This window comes from Urocitellus parryii, chromosome 9, assembly GCF_045843805.1.
Source record: "Urocitellus parryii isolate mUroPar1 chromosome 9, mUroPar1.hap1, whole genome shotgun sequence".
Lineage (NCBI taxonomy): Eukaryota > Metazoa > Chordata > Mammalia > Rodentia > Sciuridae > Urocitellus > Urocitellus parryii.
In genome coordinates, this window is record NC_135539.1 from 3,661,633 (window position 1) to 3,674,036 (window position 12,404).

Below are 12,404 nucleotides of genomic sequence, written 5' to 3' on the forward strand. Positions count from 1 at the left end.
AAGAGAAGATCAGTGTCCTGACGACCATGCCTCAGAATGTGACCTCATTAGGAGACAGGGTCTTTACAGCAGTCATCAAACTAAAATGAGGTCATGAGGATGGGGCTGACTGACTTGTGTCCTTTAAAATGGAAACATTTTAACTGAGAGACCCACCTGCAGAGGGGGAAGAAGATGTGAACACACAGCACAAGGGGATGGTCACCAGCCTGGCACGAGGCACCAGGAGCCAGGGAGAGCCAAAGACTGGGGCCAGATGCTGGCAGAGGCCACAGGCCCTCCCTGGGGCCTTCCGGGAGCCCAGTCCAGCTGACATCTGTGGGAGACTTCCGGCTCCCACAAGGTGAGAGAATCAACTGATGTGGCTTTAGGTCCTCGTCCCGGGTCTCACTTTGCTGCTAACACACCTGCCCTCTGTGGGGTCAGGGAGCTCTTGCAACAGGAGAGCCACATGGTTGGCTGTAACAGAGACCTGGGTCAGGCCTTCTCCCATGGTGGCACCTAAATCAGCTTGGCTGATGGCACACCCTGTGCAGTGAACGATCACCGGGCCTTCGACTATCCAATGCGGCTCCCCCTTCTGCAAGAAAACTATGTCGCTTGAAATCCAGGAGCAGGACGGTGCCATCACCAGCCTCCGGCAGCTTCAGGAAGCAGCATGGAGCAGCTCCGGTGGGTTCAGGCCAAGAGACCTCAGGAGACGCTCACCTGCCTTTGGGGTGGTGGAAGCAATGCCACATCCACTGGGTCCCAGAGTAACTCGGGGACCTCAGGAACTTGGCCCTGCCCTCACTTTCTCCCACGTGACTTGATGAGTTGAGCAAATACACGGACTCCTCAGTCAGCGCTCAATCTCAGGTTTCTTAAAAAGGATACAAAGTGCCTAACGCCTGGGGAGAAATTGGTGGTAGATGGCCGCACAGTTCAGAAGCACATTTTGTTTATATTAAAACCTCATTTAAGTATCCATGCGAGGAAAAGCTGCTAACGGGGCAGGTTTAACATGACTAATACTCCAACAGCCTCAGAACATTCCATTTCCCTCAACCCAAGAGATACAATCTCAAAAACATTTTAAAATCACTAATATAGTAAGATGCTACTAATAAGGCACAAATTCTAACAAGAAGACACAAGCAGGATACTGAATGTCTGCTGAGGAACTGAGCTGCAAATCTGATCAGTTATATGATGACAGGTTGCAAAACCAGCACTGCGCTGCACCATCTCCCCATTAACTCCCCGTTTATGATGTTACAAATGGCACCGTTTTTCACCGATTAGTTCATCTTGAAGACTTTGTACTTGCGATGCTCATAAATGCACTGGCTTTGCCGCCTACACAAACCTGAAAGTTTGACTTTCTTTGGAGAACTTATCACGTAAAACTCCTGGTGATTTGCAGAACAGCATCTACTTTGGTCAGTTCAACATGGGGATCAGCGATATATTTGTGAGCAATTGGACTGATAGCCCCTTGCCCACCAAAGCCAGGAACCGCCCCCCCCCTCCGGACTATCTGAACTAGGATGAATCTGACTAGAGTGTGCAGCCCAGAGCTGCTTGCTCAGTGGAGTTTCGCCCCCCTCCCAGAGCCAAAGTTCCCCAGGACTTGAAGAGATTTTTAGGGAAGAAAATCATAGGTGCATCAGGAGAGGTCTGTGCAGAGAAAATCTCCCAGGTCTTAGGCATTAAAGGGTCTTACTCCAAGAAATCAGGCAGAGATATCTGTGCCTTCTCCTCCCACTCATTCCCAGTGACTACTCTCTTCCAAGCTGTTCTAGAAGTGCAAGTGTTAGAAAATGGTTAGAAAGTAAGTGTTCAACCAAGATAACAACCAGCAGTCTGTCCTCGGGTCTCAAGAGAGGTGACACTATTTAAACTGTACAAGAAACTGTCATTATCCCCAAGCTCACAGGAGGCATATGAGTGGGCATATCAACCATGACAGTGGGATGGGAATTTAAAATGGCAATTCCATAGCACATACAAAGTGTTGGAAGTGAGCATCTGAGCATCGTGCTTGAGAATGGGAAGGTGGTATTTACAACTCTCTGTGTGGATAATTTTGTTTCTATGACTGTGTGTTTTCAGGAGAAAAAGTTTTTATTTGCAAAAAATGAAAAAAAAACAGTATTTCTAAAGCAATATTTGAAGAAATCCAAATACTTGCAGAGGTCCCACCAGTGATCCATGGAAATGAAGTAAAAAAGTTTGTGGTATGATTTTTGCATATTAAACATTTGAGCATATTTTACATTTGTGCTGGTACATGTGGTATATTCTGTCTAATTTTTCTGGACCCTGTGACTAAGTCTTTTATTTTTCCATTTTTAACAAAGACTTGGGTAAAAGACACTATTTCCTTTCCACTTAACTCCACTACACAGAAAAAAAACACAGTATGGAGACAGAGAGCCGCAGAGCCCTGGTGTCAAGGCTGGGAAACAGCAGCAAAGGCTAAGCACATGTGGTCATCTAGGTAGAGCAGCAACTACTCAGTCACAGAGATTGTTTCCAGGTTGGAACATGGGCCCCAAACCTGTGCGGGTTTTTTTTTTTTATCATTTTAAAAAATTCTTCTTTTAAAGAGAATCCAGAAATATGGATACTTGTAGGAAAGCTCCAGATTTTTGAGAAATGGCAAATGTTTTAGGTTTTGTTTTTGTTTTTCCTTTCCGTGTATGCTAAGAAACATGTCCTCAGGCAACCCGGCAGCTGAGTTTTCTACTTCATGACCCCTCGTGGGGAGGACCTCTCACCAACCCATCAGTGCTTTATAAACAATCACTAATTAAAACTAACAACCATTGGCCCTCGAAGACTGCGGCCATCAGCCGGCAATGGGTCAGGTTTACCACCGTGCCCACCATGTAACCAGCATCCACCACGCCCTCCATGGGCAAGGTCCCTGCAGTCTGTGCCTGCTCAACAGAACAAGCCTACTCCGACTGTACTGAGCCCGGCTCCGTGGCTTCAGCCCCCTTGGTGGTCCACACTGTGGCCACCACAGCCTTCCACATGCACCCTCTCTATACTTCGGCCCTGTTGCTTCTCTCTAATGTCCCTCGGATGCTAACACCAGCAAGTGTGCCTTTCACCTTCCCACTCTCTCCATTTCCAATTCTGAAGCCTTCACCCCCTCTTACTGGGTCATGGCTCTCTGGGACTCCTTCATGCTCATTCCAGAGAGCAGATGGTGCACCATACCCAGGTAAAGATCTCCTTTTCTGAAAGCAGCTTCACTGTCTGTGTTCTTGGTTAGGAGAAGTTTCTTTATAATCATCCTAGGTATGCTTTTTCGTTATATTTGTACTGTTCCCCCCACCACCACCCCATAGTCTCTGATTGGTAAGTTGGTGTCTCTGCCAAATTTGGACATGTTTCACCTTTATTTCTACAACTACTTTTCTGTCCTCTTTTTCCTCTCTCCTGTCCTTTTGGAAATCTAATTGTATGCATTTCAGTGGTTGATATTTCTTGTAGATTGCTGAGGGCTTTTTTAAAAATTCTTTTTCAATATCTTCCTCCTCTCAGTTCCTCATTTCTATGGTTCTATTCTGTCTTCGGGTTTACTAATTTCTTAATTCCACGTTCTACAATCCGATGTTTGCATGTCAGCTCATATACATCTCAGTTCTAGAATCTCAGTTTGGCTCGATTATAATTTTAATTTGATTTCTGAAATTACCCATCTGGAAACTCAGGTTCATTTTTTTCCTCTAAGACTTTCAATATTTATCATTTTGTTTACAAGTCCTTATATTCTTGAATTTCAACATTTGAGTCATCTTGTCATTTCTTTTTCTGATTTCTTTTCATACTCAGTGCTGACAAAATATTTTCTAAAAGCACCGGGAAGTAAATACTTGAGGTTTTTGTGGGGCCTGTAGTGTCTACTGAAACCATTCACTTATGTCACTGCAGTAAAAACTAGACATCGATATGGAAATGAATGGGAAAAGCTGAATTCTAAAGAAACAGGAATATATACATGAAGACACGGGAGTCCCACGGGCTGTGGTTGGTCCACCCTTTGCTCTATGTTATATGTTTTCTATTCTACACGTATCTATTGTTTACTTCTATTGTCATGTTGGGCACTGCAACTGCAGGGTGGTCAGTATGTTGGACACCTTGTAAAGATTCTGAATTATGTTATCTAAATTTAAATGGTGGTTGATTTTTGTTCTAGAAGTACTTAAATAACTTGCAGAAGAGCTGAGCTCTGTCAGGCCATGTTTGGGGGGAAGGTCTAGTTTGGTTTGCCCAAAGTATTAAAGTATTCAGACATGATCCTTGCTATAGGTCAGGGACTGACGAACAGTTTCTGAAAAAGACCTAGACCAATGAAAAGATTAGGCTTTGTGGGAAACATATGATCTCAGTCATATATCATTTTTTCCAAACTTTAAAAACAATTTTATAATAGTCTTGTTTCTATGACAGACACAGGCTGAAAGTGAAATGATGGAAATCAATGTGCCATGGAAATGGAGCCTAAAAACAAGCAGGAGTAGCTACTCTCACTTCTGACAAAGCAAACCTCAAGCCAAAATTAATCAGAAGATAAAACACAAAGGTCACTTCATACGGGTAAAGGGAATAATCCAACAAGAAGATATAATGATAGTAAATATTTCTGCCCCAAACATGGGTGCACCTAATTACATTACTTGAATTAAAACTCAGATAGACCCAGTACAATAATACTGGATGATGTCACCACACTTCTCTCAATAGTAGATAGGTCAAAAGACACTAAAACTCACTAAAGACTCTTCTGATAAAAAAAAATTATTATAGGCCACAGAACAACTCCTTGCAAATACAAAAAAAAAATAGATCTAAAGTCCTGTAACTTATTGTAATGGAATAAAATTAAAAATCAACAGCAAAACTAAAAACTATATAAAACATGGAGACTGAACAAAATACACTTTTGAATGATGAATGTATGACAAAAGAAATCAAAGGAGAAATTTAGAAATGAGAATTAGTGATACAACTTGACAGAATCTCTGTGACAGCATGAAGGAATTTTTATAGAGGAAAGTTTATAGCTCTGGATGCTACAGAAGAAAATCAGAAAGATCCCAAATTAAAAACAAAACAAAATAAAAAACTAATAAGGTATCTCAAAAACACTCCAGAACCAGTAGAAGAAAGGAAATAACTAAGATCAGAGCCAATATCAACTAAATACAGAATTTAAATATATATATATATATATATATATATATATATATATATGAATGATCAATGGAACAAAGAATCGGTTCTTTGTAAAGATAAACAAGATTGAGAAACTCCTAGCAAAATAAACAAAAGAAAAAGAAAAAAAAATTAAAAATTTAAAGATGGAAAAAAAAAGAAATTTCCGTAGAAATCACATGAAACCAGAAACTCATCAGGAATTGTTTTGAGAAATTTCTACTCTAATAAATTAGAAAACGTAAAAGAAATGGACATATTTCTAGACACACATTACCTGCCAAAACTGAACCAAGAGAACACAGATAACGTAAACAGACCAACAACTAGTAATGAGATAGGAACAGAAATAAAAACCTTGCCAACAACAAAGAGCCAAGAACCAGATGGATCCTCAGCTGAATTCTACCAGCCTTTTTAAAGAAGAACTAATGCCAATGCTCCTCAAAGTATTCCCTGAAATAGAAAGGGATGGAACACTTCCAAATTCATTCTATGAAGCTGGTATCACACTCAGACCCAAATCAGATAAGAACGCATCAATAAAAATACAGACCAATTTCCCTGATGTGCTTAGTTAGATGCCAAATTCTTAATAAAATATTAGCAAATTGTATTTGACAACAGACTAAGAAGATTGCATCATGAACCAAGTTGGTTTAGTCCCAGGATTATAAGAATGGTTGAGCATACACAAGTCAATAAATGCAATTCATACATAAACAGAATTCAGGACAAAAATCATTTAGTTATCTCAATACATGCGGAGAAGACCTTTGACAGAATTCTGCACCCATTCATGATTTTTAAAAAATAAAGACCACTGAGGAAACTAGGGATAGAAGGAGTCTACTCCAGCATCATAAAGGCTTTATATGACAAACCCAAAGCCAATATCATAGTGAAGGAGAAAAAACTGAAATCATATCCTTTAAAATGCAGAATAAGAAAAGGATGCCCGTTCTCACCACTCCTATTTGATACAGCACTTGAAATTCTAGCCAGAGAAATTAGGCAAAAGAAGGAATTACAAGTGTTACACATAGGAAAAGAAGAAGTTAAATTATCTCGGCTGATGACATGATCCTATAAGTAGAATGCCTAAAAATCTTCACAAGATGATGTCTAGAGCTCATAAACAAATCCAATAAAGTGGCACTTTACAAAATCCACATACAAAAATCAATAATGAATTTATTGAGAAAGAAATCAGGAAAACAATCACCACACTTCTATCAATAGTAGATAGGTCAAAAAGATACTGCAACTCACTAAATACTCTTCAGATTTAAAAAAACTTTATTATAAATCAAATGGACTTAATTGACATCTATAGAATATTTCATTCAACCGTAGCATACACTTTCTTCCCAGTTGCTCACGGAATCTTCTCCAAAATAGATTCTATTATAGGCCCCAGAACAACTCCTTGCAAATACAAAAAAAAAAAAAATAGATCTAATGCTCTGTAATATATCATAATGTAATGAAATTAAAAATCAACACCAAAACTAAAAACTAACAGATATGAGTTCATAATAACCTAAAATAAAAAAAAAGAAACTAGGAATAAATTGAGCCAATGAGATGAAAGACCCCTACAATGTAAACTATAAAATATTGAAGAAAGAAATTAAAGACCTATGTTCATGGATAGGCAGAATTAATAATGTTAAAATGACTATACTACCAAAAGCAATCCCCATCAAAATATCAATGACATTATTCACAGAAATAGAAAAACGAACTGTCCTAAAAATCATCTGGAAGAATAAAAGACCCAGAACAGTCAAAGCAATTCTAAGCCAAAATATCAATGCAAAACACCATATTTTAAATTGTACTACAGAGTCATAGTAACAAAACTGCATGGTATTGGCATAAAAAATAGACACAAAGATCAATGGAATAGAATAGAAGACACAGAGACAAACCTACACATCTACAGTCATCTGATCCTTGACACAGGTGCCTGATCTCATACACTGGAGAAGAGACAGTCTTCTTAAAAAATAGTTCTGGAAAACTGGTTACCTATGCACAGACGATGAAACTAAACCCTTATCTCCCACCCTGCACAAAAGTTAACTCAAAATGGATCAAAGGCCTCAGAAATAGACCAGAAAATATCCAACTCCTAGAAGAAAATGTAGGTCAACTCCAGAATATAGCCACAGGCAAGAACTTTCTCAATAGGACCCTTAGAGCTCATGAAATAATGCAAATAGTTAATAAAGGGAATGGCATCAAATTAAAAAGTTTCTGTCCAGTAAAACAAATAATTTTGAATGTGAAGAGAGAATGTACAGAATGGGAGAAAATCTTGCTCATATTCTTCTGACAGAGTATTAATATCTAGAATGTATAAAGAACTCAAAAAACTTAACACTCAAACCCCCAAATAACCCAAGTAGTAAATGGGTGAAATAATTAAACACGTACTTTTCAAAGAAATGGCCAACAAATAAGTGAAAAAATGTTCAACATCATTAGGGAATTAGGGAAATGTAAATTAAAACTACACTGAGATTTCATCTCACCCCAGTCAGAATGGCAGCCATCAAGTGTACAAGTGATAATAAATGCTGGAAAGAATGTGGAGAAAAAGAACACTCTTACACCATTGGTGGGACTGTAAATTAGTACAACCACTATGGAAATCAGTATGGAGGTTCCTTAGAAAGACTAAGCATGAAACCACCATACAACCCAGCTACACCCGCTCCTGGGTATTTGTCCTAGAGAATGGAAGTCATCACGCACCAGTGACACGTGCCTACCCACATTTATAGCAGCACAGTTCACAACAGCCATGTTATGGAACCAGGCTATGTGTCTGTGGATGGACGATGGGTGAAGAAAATGTGGTCTGTGTTCACAATGGAGTTTTATTCAGCCTTAAAGAAGAATGAAATTATGCTATTTGCAGGGGAAATGGATGGAACCTGAGAATATTATGTTAAGCAAAACAAGCCAAACTCAGAAAGTCAAGGTAGAGAGGAAATAGGGAAAGAAAGGTGGGGAGGGGGGTCTCATGAAAACCCAAGGGAGATCATCAGAGTAAAGGAAAAGGACGAGGGGGAGGGGGAAGGAGAGGGAATGGGGGAAGGGGAAATGTTGGGGAATGGTATTGGCCAAATCACATGGTTAAGTTGTGTGAATCTATGAATATGCAACCAAGAAGTCTCAGGGCTACATATGATTATAATACACTTATACGCAAAACGCAGAAAAAACAAAAAAGTATTCTTGCCCATGAATTGTCCAAAGGCAGGCCACAGGCAGACATGGCTTGCTGACTCTTGCTCCATGGCATGCTTCTGACTCCTAAGCTCTCATCCTTTTTGAACCTCAAATGAACGCTCACAGCCTTCGGCATCTCCACTTGGGCCTCTGCACTCCCTCTCTGCTGGGACTCGCTGAGCCTGGCCCTGCGTGCACATGGCCCTCGGCTGAGCAAGGAGGGCCTAGACATTCCCACTCAGCCCTCTCCTCCCTAATACCCACTCCACCCCCTCCAGCCACCTCATGACCCCTTGCCCCCACCTCTGCCTCCTTAGGTCAGTGCACCTGGCCCCACCCATGGCTGACACACCTCCCGAGGTATAGAATGAGTTCACGTGACCTTCACCTCACATTTCTATTCTCTGAAGGAGTCCAGCTCTGCACCACGTGGAACCCAATGTCTGAAGACTTCTGCTTCATGTATTGTCTGGTTTAAATGTGTTTCTAGTGGGCGTCATTCTACCCTGGCCTGCAGCACATCCTCTTGTGTGTTCTGATATCTAGTCTTAGGGCAGCTCTGTAGGAAAAGGGCCATCCTGGGCCAAATCACACAGTGGACGTGTGTGGTGCTCCCGTTCACTGTGTAGCAATCAAATGTCCTCTTCATCAGTACTTGAAAACGTTTTTTTAGTTCCTACTATGCTATAGGCACGGAGAATAGTCACAAATGAGAAGTGTCCCAGTCCTAAGGGAATTAGATCCAGTGGGAGTGGGGCAGCAGTAGCGGAGAAACCGTGAACAAGCCAACAAGTAAATAAGCCAGAGAATTACGGATCATGGGTACATGCAATGAAGGTGGTCAGCAAGCTGACACGGGAAGAGTAAGAGCAGCGTTAATTAAGCTCTGGAAAGGTCATTCTGGCCCTAAGGAGCCAATGGAAGTCTGGTGATCATAATTTGTTCTTCAAGCCAGGACCTCACTGGGAGGGATGGAGATGCTATCAATAATTATACCCGTCATAAATGGAGCTCGTGTGTGCTTACCCTGAAGAAAAACAAAACGAGAAACGAACAAAGATAGTTTGAAAGGTCCTGGAGTGGCCTGGATGAGAAATCATGTTGACCTCACGTGAGGGCCAGTGGACTTGAGGTGGAATTCATGACTTGGATGATATTAGGGATCCCACCTGAAAGGAGAGGGTGGAGAGGACGTGAAGAGCTCGGGGCAGGGGCGGCGGCGGGGGTGGGGGGTGGGTCCTGGCCTCAGCAACTGAACTGGAAGCTGTTCCATCACGAGGGAGCAAGAGCAGACTGTGGGTGTGCGCAGGGGCCAGGTGATGTCTGTGGGTTTGCGCATATTGAGGTTCAGTGATATTGAAGTTGGAATGTGGCTGGGGCTGTGGCTCAGTGGTAGAGCACTTGCCTAGCATGTGTGAGGCACTGGGTTTGATTCTTAAAGGTCTTTGGACAATTAAAAAAAAAATATATATATATATATATATATAATTTATTTATTTTTTAAAAAGCAGCACTTGGTTTACAAAGACTGAGAACTCAGGTAATATTTGAAGCTGGGGACAGTATTTCTCCTTTAAAATATCTTAAAAGGTCTGTATCTGGGAGGAGCAGATGAGCTCTTGTGATACCTTTCCATGTGTCTAACAAATTATGTTTTATTCTGTCTTGCATTAACATTACTTATATATGTATTTCATGCCTTCTAGAAAACTACACAGCCCTTGCCAGCAAGACGTTTGTACATTTTTAACAACGTGTGTGGTAGATGCTCAATAAAATACTTTACAGCAACATAATCATTCTCTGATGCCAAGAGCCAGCACTTTTCAGGACTGAAGCCTTGGAGTAGCAGCAGAGGTCAGCGTGTAAGGACCTGTAATACCCGTCTTCACCAGGTGGGGCCCTCGTTTTACACACTGCAGGGAAGGTGTGTTCACCAGGGGATACACTCAACAGTGTAACCAGGACTCTCTTCTTTTATATAATTGTAGCCAGAGGACAAGTTGACAATAGGCTACTCTGAGCAAAACTATCCAAGTTGAGTTCGGCTCACTGGTTCATCCTCACCTTCCTCCCAAGTATGCTCTTGTCAGCTCTGGTTTTGTCGACCATCATGGATATGGTGTCTGTATCGTTAGTTCCCGTCTCTCGATCTGTACCACCCGAGTGGCTAAGGGTGCTGGGGGAGGAACAACGAAGTCTCATACATTTAGTTCATGGCAGGTTTTGGGAAATGTACCGGGCTTGTTGCTCTCGGCTATTTAGAAAATTGCGTTTCCTGGGGCTATACTCCCAAATCGCTTTATGCAGAGGGAGATGGCTCTGCATTAGAATGTTTGGGAGTAAATGAGCTCAGGCAGGTGAATCAGAACCACTTAAACACTGACTCTGCTCCCTTGAAAAGAGTCCAGTGTTTAATTCAGACATCTGTAAAAACATGCCTGCAGTGTAAAGTTGTCAAAATGCATATGCGATCAAGATTAAGAGTGCAGCATCACTGAAAACCACACTTAGGAAAATCGTCCACGGAGTTTACGTGTCTAAATGGTTCTCAGCAGAAGACTCCTGAGTGTGCACACACACGTAGGAATCTCAGGCAGATAAGCTTTCAGAAATCTTCAGGTTTTCTAGCCAGAGAGCTTCCATGTTCTTAAAAGCAAGCTGCAAACAAGAAATCACACTGGGGAAGATGTGGTGGTGTACAGCGGAGCGGCAAGGACGCTGGCGCCTCATGGTGGGATATCACCCCATCACAACCCCGCACCCCAATCACCCTGTCAACCCAAGGGAAGCCTCCCGACTGTCGGGAACCAAAATATGAGTGAATGATCAAGCACAGATGCTTTCAAACCTATTCAATAAGCCCAGCATTCCCACAAGAGCAGCAATGGTGTATTCTCCAGGAGAGAAAAGAGAGGAAAGCAAAAGAGCCATAGCGGACAGGCCAGCACGCTGGGAAGATCCAGGAGCCAGCAAACCCGCTCACTGCCATTGTTAGGTGATGGTGTCCTCGTGATTACAGTGATGGCTCCATTTTCGTTTGAATTCTCCCAGAAGCCGAGCTGGAGTAAAACACGAGGGCAAATTGTACATTTTGGGAAATGATCTAAGAAAATACCAGGTGAGGATGGAAAAGTGAGACACGGAACAGGAGGAGGCCAACTGGATGCTCTGGCAAGAAGCGCCCACCACGGGCAGCTGGAGAGTCTCAGCCTCTACGATGAGGATGACTGAGGTCCTCAGCCAGGAGCTTGGGGCATGTAGATGGGAGTGACCAGAAGAAAGTGGAGACCCCAGGCGTCTGCTGTGGGCATCTCCAGCAGCCCTAGGACCAGCCATTCACGCACTCATTCGTGTGCTGCTCAACACTTAGGTGACATCTCTAAATGCGTCACCTGATAAGTTTCTAATTTTCACTGCCTTGCTTTGTGCCATAAGCTCGTGAGTAGGACACGCTGATGGTTGCCCACTGTGTCACACCTAGGTATGTCGCATTACATGGCAAATGGGATTCAAGTGACAGAACTATGGCTGAGGACTTCAATATAGGGAGGTCATCCCAGATTACCTGGATGTGCCCAGGGAAATCACATGGGCCCTGAGAAGCAGAAGAGGAATCACCCAGAGAGCTGCCACAGAGCAGAGAGGGGCCGGGAAGACCAACCCTGAGGGAAGGGTCGGCACAGCCTCTGGAAGCCCAGACTGGCCTTCGGCTCAGAGCCAGGGAGGAAATGGAGACCTCCGTCCTCAACCTGCAGGGAAATGGATTCTCCCCTTGGAGGCGCCTGAGGATTCCAGTCTTGATTTTATCCCAGTGAGACCCCACCCCTGTGACCACTATGGCAATTTGTTAGGGCAGCAAGAGAAAGCCAGTTCCAACAGATTTCCACAAGAGTCACCACTCTGAATGTGCATCCTGGCTGTCCAGAAGGACTCCAGCTTAGGCA